The following is a 12,719-nucleotide window of genomic DNA, read 5'->3' on the forward strand; positions in this document are numbered from 1 at the left end:
TCTCACAAGAGGAAGGAGACTCAGTCAGACTGGTGTTAACACAGACTCGCTGTCAGAGATCAAGCAACACATGCGACTTCCCCAAATTATTAACAACACCTGAGTCATGCCATGCAAAAAAGTATGTTTTTGAACCATGATGTCTCAAAAGTTACAAAAATTGTAGTAAGTTATTTTGTATGTTCTAAATATGAATTTTAAGCAATAGTAGGCCTATATTTATATCTTTCATAGTTTGGCAGCAGCCAGAATTTGAAATATTGGTTTAACAAAGAACACGGTTTCATTCATTGAAGTTTTCTTACTATGTAAAAAAGATGAAAAAGTGATTTTAATGCAATTGGAAAAAGGAGAGCATTTTTTTATAATGCCCTTAAAATGAAATATATATATATATATATATATATATATATATATATATATATATATACATATATATATATATGTGTGTGTGTGTAATTCTTTTAAAATAGTTACCCACAGTAAAATAATTTTAAAAAGTATAGAATACAAAACACAATTCATTTTTACAGACGAAAAAACGTGTGTTTAATTCTTTAGGGTATATTTTTTCCACTGTGAAAATTTCAGAATGTTTACTTAAATATCATGTCAGTTTTTAATAAAAATAACTCACCAGGACAAAGGAGCTCAGCAGATAGGCTCTCCCGTCGTACAGAATGTTGCGCGATCAAGGTCAGGGAGATTTGAGATTACTCATTGTCATGAAGTCTCGCAAACGCTGCGACCGCCACAAAGCAAGCGATTTTCAACGGTCGGAACAAAAATTAATAAGTTTATTAATTTAATTATTCACAGGTTTTTTGAGGTGAAGTCATAAAACTTAGGAGATGGATTAAGAATAAGATTTTCTTTAATAGGAATGAAATTCGCATGAATTTAATTTTTTGCATTCGAATATAAAACTATTTCTTTTTTCAATGAGGCGTTTTTATGAGTATGCCTTAATATTATTCGGATTAGTCTTTAAGGAATTAAAATATGGTTATTCAGGTTTACCCAATGGCATCTGTTTACTTTCTATGACACTTCTTATAGGGTGTCTAGAATATTTTAAATTATGGATAACATGTAACTGCCACCCATTTTTCAGTCATCCGTATGACTAAAATATTAATGATATGGCGGTCATAGTTGGCAGTTTAATTTATTTTCATAATGACATTAAATTTATGACATCGCATATTCTTAAAATTTTGTATGAAATGTCCCACCTATAGTCAGATTCTCTGCTGATACTAATACTTAGATACTCATTCAATTAATTTTAATGGTTACTATAATACCAAGCAAAAAGTATACAACGTTTTTAAATAAAAGCATTCTGGATATTTGGCACCATAAACTTCTAAGACAGAAACAGGAGTTACATATTAATGAATGGGGCTGAAATACAAATTTAATGAATGCTTTAAAAATAATAGATCGTAAAATCAGAAGAGAGAGTCTCTGGAATTAAAATATCAGTAACAGCTTGTGAATGATTCCGCAAATAGAAGAATGGATGAAGAAACAGTCTATTAACAAAAACTAATTGCAACGCATTCAGATGCTCAACCAAATGTGAAACTACTGTTATGTTACTTGTGGCCGATGTTAACAATCCAGTGTCACTGTTAGACAAGAACGCGAGAGACTAGAGGTACGGTATCTGTAACGATAGATTCATGGAGCAAGCAACATTCTATTAGGCTCTATAAGCTTCAAGATGAAAATAGCCCCTTATTTAACACCGAATATATTTTCGGAATACTATGAACTTCAAACATTTTCATTTAAATCAAACTATTTAGGCTGAAAAAAAAAACACTTCACATACTCTTAATGTCCTCTGATAATGCCAAATGAAGAAATTAGAAAGAGATGAACATAATACTTCATTTTGTCACAAACTACTCAATAGACATTATCTACATCTTGGACGAAATTCGAACCCAAGACGCGGCGTTCTTTACGTTGTGATCGGCACCTGAAGTATAGGGTATTTCAAAAGTCAGTTCAAACATTAAACCGCTATAAATATTATAATATTTGAGATAGGGAAAAGAAAACAAAAAAATCACAGTGTTGAGCAAACAACGGGGTTTACAAAACATTGGGAAGATGTCCGCCGTTATCTTGTTCAACGTACAGCATTCTGTATGCGACACCATGCACGGCATTTTTCAGATAATGTCTTGGAATAATGGAAATTTCTTGCGAGATGGCATCTTTCAGTTGCAGTAGGGTTGTTGGATGTGTCAGGAAAACTCGTTCTTTAAGGTAATCCCACAACCAAAAGTCGACCGGATTGAAATCTGGAGGTCGCGGAGGCCACATTGTTGGAAAGTGCCTACTGATGACTTTGGTCGGAAAACGAACCTCAATTACGCGTGCTAATTCCACCATTAATTTTTAGTAGGTTATTTTACGACACTTTATCAATATCTTAGGTTATTTAGCGTCTGAATGAGATGAAGGTGATAATGCCGGTGAAATGAGTCCGGGGTCCAGCACCGAAAGGTGCCCAGTATTTGCTCATTTTGGGTTGAGGGAAAACCTCGGAAAAACCTCAACCAGGTAACTTGCCCCAGCCGGGAACCGAATCCGGGCCACCTGGTTTCCCGGTCAGACGCGCTAACCGTTATTCCACAGGTGTGGACAATAATGGAAGACAGATAGACTGTTACAGTATATGGAGTATCGCGCTATTATAGCATGTTACAGAACTTCGTCATCCCTAGACTGAGAAATCATGATATGAAAAACATAACCTTCCTGCAAGATGTCGTTCTACCCCACATATTTATCTCTACAAAACAATTAATTACGCAGATATTTGGCGATCGTGTCATCAGTAGGCACTTTCCAACAATGTGGCCTCCAGAATCTCCAGACTTCAATCCGGCCGACTATTGGTTGTGGGTTACCTTAAAGAACTAGTTTTCATGACATATCCAACAACCCTACTGCAACAAAGATGCCATCTCGCAAGAAATTACCAATATTCCAAGACATCATCAGCAAAACCCTGTGAATGGTATCGCAGGCAGAATGCTGTACGTTGAACAAAAGAACGACGACCATCTTCCCAGAGTTTTGTAAACCCCGTTGTTTGCCCAACTCTGTGATGTTTTTGTTTTTTCCATATCTCAAATATTATAATATTTATAGCGGTTTAAAGTTTGAACTAACTTTTGAAATCCCCCATATGTCACTTCAAAATTATGAGAAATAAAAAAAGTGGAATTCGTACCCATTGAAATTGAGTGGGCCCATTCATATATTAATCGAAAGCTTAGACTTTCGTCTTTCACAATCTGGTCTACTAGACCTACGTAAAGCCTTTTTCATCTAGTGTGCTTGTTTACTATCGCAGTGTAAAAAAACGTCATGTTTCTCTTACATCCAGAAAAATGAGAAAAGCTTGTAAACTGCTAAAGTCATTTAGAGTATGTTTCGAAATGGAAAATTTTTGGTACATTACAAAGAATCGATAATGCATTAGATCATATGAAAATTGACAATCTAAAACACAATAAACTTGTTAAAAACCCGCGAAATATTGAAGCGCTTCAGTTACGTTGTGTGATTCTTTGGAGTGCATAAAACTTGGCTTTAGAGGACATAGTGAATCAAGTCCACGAATAAAAAATTATAAAAATTTGGTGTTTTTGACATAAAAATATTTAGCACTTCATTCAGAAATATTCTCAATATTCCAGAGTACTTTTAATTTAATTCAAAGCAACTTAATATCTTCTGTTGCTATAGTTGCTTTGAATTATGTTAAGAAAATTATTGATAGCCCATTCAAAATTATTTCCTTGGACGAAACTAAGGATGTCAGGTATGCCAGATAGTTATCTGTAGTAGTTAAAAATTCAACGAAAGATGGCAATGTTCACAGAAGGTTTCTAGATTTTATGGATGGTGTATTAGACAAACTGCTGGGCCTTTGTACAGCATAGTGTTTGAAATCGTAGAGGAACTGAAATGTTAATAGGTCAGAGTTATGATGGTAGAGCGGCAATGTCTGGTCACTTAGTCGGTTACAGGTTGGAACACTCTTGATTGATTCATTAGTTTATCACCTAAATTCTGTTATCTCTCATTCGGCTGAAATAATAAAAGAATGTAAAATATTTTTTATGTTGCTTAGTGGCTTTGTTCATTTTTCTTCCAGTATTCTAAGCGAACCCATGCTTTTGATTAAATAGTGAAGAAAAGACTCTTAAGATTTCTCCAACTTACTGGAATTACAATGGTAGATAAGCACATACTGTTTTATACTATCGTCAACCACTTGTCGAGTTTAAAATATTCTTGAGAACACAAGTAATTGGGATACAGAGGGCACCTTACATTGCTGAAGATAGATTACAGTTTTAATTTTCTGTTGCATGTATTTGACGAAATTTTTCTGCCAATAGACATTCCTCTCGATCTGCTTGAAAGCAAAACAAATTAAACTGCATATTGCATTAAAAAAGTAGGTAATTTAAAGACAATTATTCACTGCAAAATGGACAGAATTCTGAATATTTGGAATCCCTTGAAAACATTTCTAACTTTTCGAAGCCGCAGGCTAAAAGGATCCGTATTGATGACTTCGGTTGTTTAGAAACATGCTATCGCAAATCATTCTTGAAGTAATTAACAACATTCTTGAACAATTAAATCCAAGGTTCAGTTATGTTGGGAATCTAAAATTTCTGGAACTCAACAAATTTGCAAAAGCATTACAAAGCTCAATTTTCTCTAAGTGCTTTCGATTCACTAATTGCTAATTATGGTTGTTTGTTTGACGTAATGGCTCCACTTTCCTAGTTATTTCAGTGCAAAAGAAAGCATTAGTGTAGATGATATGAATAGTGCCAGTGAGTTGTTGAAATGTATAAAATAAAAATTTACTAGAAATGACTTACACTGAAGTTGTCAAATTTTGTGAACTTACTTTCTCTCTTCTCACGATAATAAAATCATTTTTAGATAACCCTACGTATAGGGTAAGTACGGGAGTTCGAATTGATAGTTTTGTCAATTGGAACATCATTTACAAAGAAACTGTCACAACAATCTCTGTTTTACGACATCATAGAGTATAGACGATTACGCTAGACCATACACAGGATGATTCAAGAGGAAAGGTAAAAAATTTCAGATATATCTTAGACCATTTTGAGTGAAAAAGTTCATATGAACATAGGTTCGTTTTCGAACGATGGTGGAGCTAGATGCATATTTTTGATAAAACGACTTGCCCCAATGTGAATCAGGCGTTACCATATGCTGCTGACGTGAAACAAGGTCACCGATCGTAATGAATGACGTAACATTGGAATCTGCATAGCAAAGGAGGGTGGAAACGAGAGAGTCGCTATCGAACGTATTTTGGATGCTGCACGCCGCATAAAGAACAGTCACAAGCAAATCTCCCGAGCGATGAGCACGATTCAGGCCCGAGCGCAACAGTGCATTGAAGCAGAAGGAGGTACCTTTGAAAATGTGCGACATCTAGAATATTAGGCATGTATGCATACGTGAATATAAACTTTAAATTTGTCCGTTATCTATCTCTAAATGCGAGTTAGTACAATGGAATCTCAGAAGTTTTTGTGAAATCAAAGAGCCATATCTCCGTAACCGTTCGAAAACGGACCCATATTCATATGAACGTTTTGACTCAGAATGACTTCAGAATTCTCATCGTAAATTTTTTACATTTCCTTGTAAATCTCCGTGTATGTGCAATTTTAACTCATACGAGGTAACCCCTGGCGTAAGTAACCCGCAGCGCATATTCTTTAAGGTCGTTTTTCCTATTTTATATGGAAAGTTATTGAGCTTAGCAGAGTATGCTTGACGTGCGATATCTCCTGGTTCTATAGGCGTTTGGACACCCATGCGCTAGACATAAAACAGAAGAATCGTTATGCAGTTTAAATTACAGGCAAGTGGATCATTTGTTTTCTAAATATATTCATATATAGTACACTACTCCGCCACTTTAATAGAATGCGTTGAGTCTAAAGAAAGCAACAAAAAAGTACACCGTGGTCTGTTGTGACGAGAATCCAATATTTCTCCGATTGTGTTAGTGAAGTTTTTGATTTAGAAATGTTTATGTTGCCAAAAGATTGCGTATAATTATTTGGATTGTGTTAGTGAAGCGCATTACCTTCGTGCCGGTCGCACTCTGCCCGGTCGACCTAAACGATGTAAATGAAAGTTCTGTATGTCTTGTACGAGGAATCGCAATCATCAGACTAACAACCAACAGCCCATCTGACAAACTGGAAGAAATAATAGTGAGGATCACGTAAGAGCAGTTCCTAAGAGGCTAATTTGGCCGCCTCTTCAGTGTTGCCAACTAATACCAGATATCACCAAAAAGGGTAAAATCCCAATGGCATGTACAATAATAATAATATACTATTAACAATAAGGATGTCTTGCTTATTTACTTATTTACATCTCATCTTTATGTTGGGAGGTATTTTCTAAATGGTTCAATAATTTGTGAAAGAGTAGGCCTATATTTTCCACCTGGACCTCTTGCACATTATGTTGGAAATTAGTAGATTAATATGATCTTAATATTAAAATGTATTTTGTCTGACAACATGAAATTCATTGCTTTGATTAAACAGTTTACGATTCACGAGATCTAAGTACTTTGTTTCAACACGTGAAATGATTAGTACAAACTCCAAAAACCGAATGCAACTTTGAAATGTATGTTTAAGAATACTTACTTACTCCTAATAATTTTGCTATTTTAGTTATAATTGCTGTCTCCATGCGCATTTTCTATCGATCACCCAAGGGCATGTATCACACATGTTATATTTATAATATAGGCTAATTCTGATATTAATTAATTATTACTATGTTCGAATATCACTAGTTTCCAGTAATCGGCTCAGAAGTCTAGAAGAATTTGAATCTTCATAATTTCCACTACTGACAACAGCTGCTCCTGCTGCCAACATAACTGTTAGAAAATCACTACTAGTTGTAGTATTTCTCAGTATCGAAATTCGGAACGAAGTTGGCAAAAGAAAATTCAACCTTAAAACTAGAAAATCACCACAATCCACTAGCTTATTCAGTATAGTAATACGAGAAAAATGTCAGGTTTCACCCTTAAGGTATTAAGTAAACTGATCCGGACTACACACGGAGGCTCAATTTGATATCGAAAACCTCCTAGTCTAAAATTGGTACAACATATGAACCGGAGTTGAAAAACCCCACCACAGTAACGCGGGGTTAAAAATAGTCCTCAGTGTTAGTTATTCACCATAATTAAGATTAAAACAATATACGACCAGGAACTTTCCTGTGGAAACAAAATAATGAGTCAACTTGTAGAGCGGGATTAGGTCGGAGTTCGCAGCTGTAATACTTGAACCTTCCCCCTGGCGAACTATTATGAAAAGACTAAGGACATTATACAGAGACATCATTTTATTTTTACCAACATTTTTAATATTAACTTACTTATACCTCAACGCCGTTTGCTACCCCCTTCCACGACTGGAGTTCGATGATACTGGCGTAATATACAAACAAATCACTTTACTAGGTATAGGAGGGAAGAAAAGTAGTTCATCCATTTACGTAAACTAGGAAATATTGCGCTTTTGAGTTTGATCATTTTCATTAGGTTTTTGTTTAATCAAAATACACTACTGTATTAACAAGGAGTGTTTTTACTCACGCACTGAGCTGTCCATTCGGACGTATTCATTATGCAGTGTATATTATACTGTCTACAGCACATTAGCGTACAATATAGAGAAAGAAGTTAAATTGAAAAATAATCATAATATGGATATTTAAACACATTTTTAAAAATGATGGCCGTTCATTTCGATACAGGCTTCAGTTCTAATGTGCATATTATCGCACTATAGACTATTGTACCTAATCCCAATTACCAGTTTCGTTCTTCGTACTAGTAACTCATGTTGAAATAATTCTGTACCTACTCTATAAAAGAGTACCTTACGTACTGCAAATTCAATCTTCACTTCTGTCCGATCCGAAAAGATAAAATTACTCAGACATACTATCTACTGTCCGTCCAAGTGGTTATGCCTTAGGGTCGTAGAAAGGGAGGAAATCACGTGACAGTTAATTACTTAACGAGGCCCTTTTATTTAACTTATTTTAAACAGTTGTATAATATTACGTAGACGTCCAATTCCTAACAGAAATTAATGCTTTCAGAAAAGATCTAAGACAGCCCAGCCACTAGCTGGCGAATAAAAGCTGGTGAGGGGAGCGACGTAGGCAAATGGACGACAGTACCTGTGCGAAAATGATTCAATATTGAAAGCTCTTTTGTCACTGGAAAACGCGAACATACTTTTGGAACGTACTGTTTACTATGACCGTAAGGCTACTATGACTGTATATGCGGTCTTGGATCTATGTGGAGGACGGTTGAACTTCATTAGTAGAAGGGGTGGGAGTGGAGTACATTCAAACACTGAGGTACAATAAAAATTGAAGTAAAAATAAAATGATGTCCCTGTACAACACAGATATACAGGCTGTTAAAAAAAGTATCCAATATTTTAGGAGGTGCTCCTATACATCAAAACAAGAAAATAATGTCTAATAAACATGGGTCCTACAACACATACTTTCTGAGATCTGAACACTTGTTCATAGGAGGTGCTCAATGTGATGTCCATTCATGGCAGTGCATTACTCCGCCCTTCGGCGTACGGAATCACGCACTTTTATTTTAATACGTTAATGAGAAAGTTCTGATAACGATCCCCAGTTAATCTCTGTGGTAGCACGAATGGCCCTATTAATCTGTCACCAAGAACGCCTGCCCATAAGTTGATTGAGAATCGGTGCTGATGCCTTGTTTCTTCAACTGCATGGGGATTTTCATCAGCCTACACATGCTGATTACGAAAATTCACAACACCATCTCTGCTGAATCCCGCTCATATCCGCAACCAGACTTTTGTTTTCAGTATTCCTTGCGACGTATCATTATTCCATGCCAGGGGCGTCAACTATGGTATGATTATCTGATAGTCTGCTGTATTACAGGGCAGAAAAATGCATTGCCATAAATGGACGTCACATTTAGGACCTCCTATGAACAAGTATTCACATCTAAGAAAGTATGTGTCGTAGGACCCATGTTTATTAGACATTATTTTCTTGTTTTGATGCATAGCCTACTATCACTCCTAAAATATTGGATACTTTTAACACCCTGTATTTAAGGAATATACAGATTTAAAGAGATCCATCATGTCAACATAATAGGTAATTTTTGGTCTTCCCTATCCAAAACAAATTACGTAGAAGTTATAGCATATTGAATAGATTCAAACATGGAACTTTGTAAATAGTATTGCAAGTAGCTACGTAAGTAAAAATGTAATGTCGATACTGAAATGGCATATTTGAAATTATAGGTGCAGTAGCTGCAATGCTCGATTTAATTGGGTATCGTTCTTCTAGACTGCCGAATTCGCGATATCGGCTTAACAATCTTGAGATTACGGCTTTTCCAGTATACCAATCGCGGCTTAAATGACGAGAAAATGACGTTGAGAATCCATTTCCACTGTTTTAACAGTTCTTTAATGTTATACACTCTCGAAGTTACGAAACTCATCCATTACCAATAAACTGACATTATTTAAAATGTAATGTCAATATACTGAAACAGTGGTTATCATGGTCTCTAATGGAGGCAATGAATAACATACTTTTGTTTACTTACAAATGGCTTTTAAGGAACTCGCAGGTTCATTGCCGCCCTCACATAAGCCCGCCATTGGTTCCTATCCTGTGCAACATTAATCCAGTCTCCATCATCTTATCCCACCACCTCCCTCAAGTCGATTTTAATATTATTCTTCCATCTACGTCTCGGCCTTCTTAAAGGTCTTTTTCCCTTCGGCTTCCTAACTAACACTCTATATGCATTTCTGGATTCGCCCATATGTGCTACATGCCCCGCCCATCTCAAGCTTCTAGATATAATGTTCCTAATTATGTCAGGTGAAGAATACAATGCGTGCAGTTCTGCGTTGTGTAACTTTCTCCATTCTCCTGTAACTTCATACTCTTAGCCCCAAATATTTTTTCTAAGAACCTTATTCTCAAACACCCTTAATCTCTGTTCCTCTCTCAAAGTGACAGTCCAAGTTTCACAACCATACAGAACAACCGGTAATATAATTGTTTTATAAATTCTAACTTTCAGATTTTTTGACAGCAGACTGGATGACAAAAGCTTCTCGACCGAATAATAACAAGCATTTCCCATATTTATTCTGCGTTTAATTTCCTCCCGAGTGGCATTTATATTTGTTCCTGTTGCGCCAAGATATTTGAATTTTTTCTCCAATAAAGGATAAATCTCCAATTTTTATATTTTCATTTCATACTATATTCTGGTCACGCCGACATAATCATATACTTCGACTTTTCAGAGCTTACTTCCAAACCTATCGATTTATTTGCTTCAAGTAAAATTTCCGTGTCTTACCTAATCGTTTGTGGATTTTCTCCTAACATATTCACGTCATCCGCATAGACAAGAAGCTGATGTAACCCGTTCAATACCAAACCTTGTCTGTTATCTTGAACTTTCCTAATGGCATATTCTAGAGCGAAGTTAAAAAGTAAAGGTGATAGTACATCTCCTAGCTTTAGCCCGCATTGAATTGGAAAAGTATCAAGATAGAAACTGGCCTATACGGACTTAATTAATCGAACTTTTGTATACACAATTTTTATTATTTATTCTGGTACACGAAGAATTTTTTATAAAATTTCTTCTGTTCCTTAGACAATAATTTTGATCTGTGTATGGAAAATGAAAGGCAAACGCAAACCGGAAATGGGAAAGTAAGAAATTGAAGAATATTCCTTTATGAGACTCCATGAATTGACCTGGAAATGTTTGTGTTTGTGTGTGAGAAGGTATGTGGTGTGACAATTTGTACAGTTAAATTGTGCGAAATGGAAAGCATTTGCTATCAACTTTGAGTGGGAAATATGCGCGAGATTTGTCTCTAACTTTCACTCCCAGCCCTCCAGAAGAAAGCTCATGAAAGAACTCTTGTGTGTGGCACAGCAACGTGTTCAAAGTCAACACTGAGTTAAGTTGAAGACCAGGAAAGTGTCCTAAATAGCACTACCTCCTGTACTCTCAGTTCTGTTCTCAGTTACTTAACATCAGTAAGTTTTTTGAACCGACATCTTTAAACAATTTTACCTTAATGCGACGTAGGAAATTGTCACACTTATGATGCTCAAAGAAATCGATCTGAATAGGCCTATATGTTTTAACACCGCTGGTAAAGAAAATAGGTTTCCGTCTTCCTGTCGGTTTATTCGTACGACTGCATTTCAACCTCTTTCCTCATCAAATCAAGTAATTTTATCAACAGTAATCTCACTAGAGGTTTTGATTTATCTAGAGAAAATCAAAACTCCAGTGGGATTTAATTGACTATTACACGATTAGAAGAAAGTAGGCTATATAAATATTAGAAATAACAAAGTGTACAATAAAATATTAATTGGCTTACTAAAATACAACTGTCTTCAAATGTATTATTGTACCATCTCAACATTACGCTAGATGGCAGTAGTGTTTTCTTGTTACCGGTATCAGTTGTGCCAACTATGGAATCATCATTGAACTCTGTAGACTGTTACTAGTCAAGAAGGCTTTGTTGATTCAGTTTCATTTTTATTAAAACATTTGCATTCCATTTCAATCATCCGGATCCCAGTAATCAACGTCACTTGACAGATGATTTTCAATAAATCTTAGTATTAAACAATCTCTGTTACGTGACTATCCATAATATCATATAGCAGAAGCTATAACAAACATAACCTAAATAATATAAACAAGTGTTAGAAAAGTTTTAATTAGGGATGATGAAATAAACAAGAAACGTTTTAATTAACAATGATGAAATAAAAAATAAACATGGATAATTTTAAAAGAAACAATTATTGAAAGTACAATTTTCAAATTTGAATGTTTTGGTGGCTCAGTTGATGTGATATTGAACGTGTGCGTAAAAGAAGTGAACTCGTTGGTGTACATGGTGTATCCCTCAACTCATTCAGGATTTCCGAATGTTGCTCTTCATATATGACCAGTGATCTTTATTAGTTCTTGTTCTTGAATGCCAAAATGCGAGTCATATTTGAAAGTGATGTGTATCGACTGGAGTGGTTTGTAATTTTCTGTTTTTTGACGGCCAGACCAGTGCAGTTTGAAATGTTGGCAAACAAAGAAACAAATGCTAGGGTAGTGATAAAAATAAACAAATGCTAGGGACGCGATAAAATTAAACAAATGCTAGGGACGCGATAAAATTGTGCGATAAGCGGCCATGATTGGTTGAAAGACGTCCTTTCGTACCGTTTTATTGGTCGAAAGTAGTGTGACGTAGTAAAAGTGCCTGTAAAGTTGATCTGAATAATTTCGAGGCAAAAATTGTTCCGGGGCCAGGCATCGAAAACGGGACTTTTGGCTAAACGTACCAACGCTCTACCAACTGAGCTACCCGGAAACTCTACCAGACACCGATCCAATTTTTCCCTCTATATCCACAGACCTCAAAATGGGCTGACAGCCGTCAAGCAACCAACATTGAGTGCACACTAGCTCTGTGTGACTTAAATTGTGGTTGTCTGTTAACGAA

At 35.7% G+C, this 12,719-nt stretch overlaps 1 protein-coding gene across 1 annotated transcript in view; it reads right to left on the reverse strand.

Moving 5' to 3' along the window:
• Positions 1-12,719, reverse strand: part of LOC138710436 (uncharacterized) — a 391,568-nt gene that overhangs the window by 155,244 nt on the left and 223,605 nt on the right. The gene's annotated exons all lie outside the window — the stretch shown is intronic.

This window comes from Periplaneta americana, chromosome 12 (genome assembly GCF_040183065.1).
Source record: "Periplaneta americana isolate PAMFEO1 chromosome 12, P.americana_PAMFEO1_priV1, whole genome shotgun sequence".
NCBI classification, from domain to species: domain Eukaryota; kingdom Metazoa; phylum Arthropoda; class Insecta; order Blattodea; family Blattidae; genus Periplaneta; species Periplaneta americana.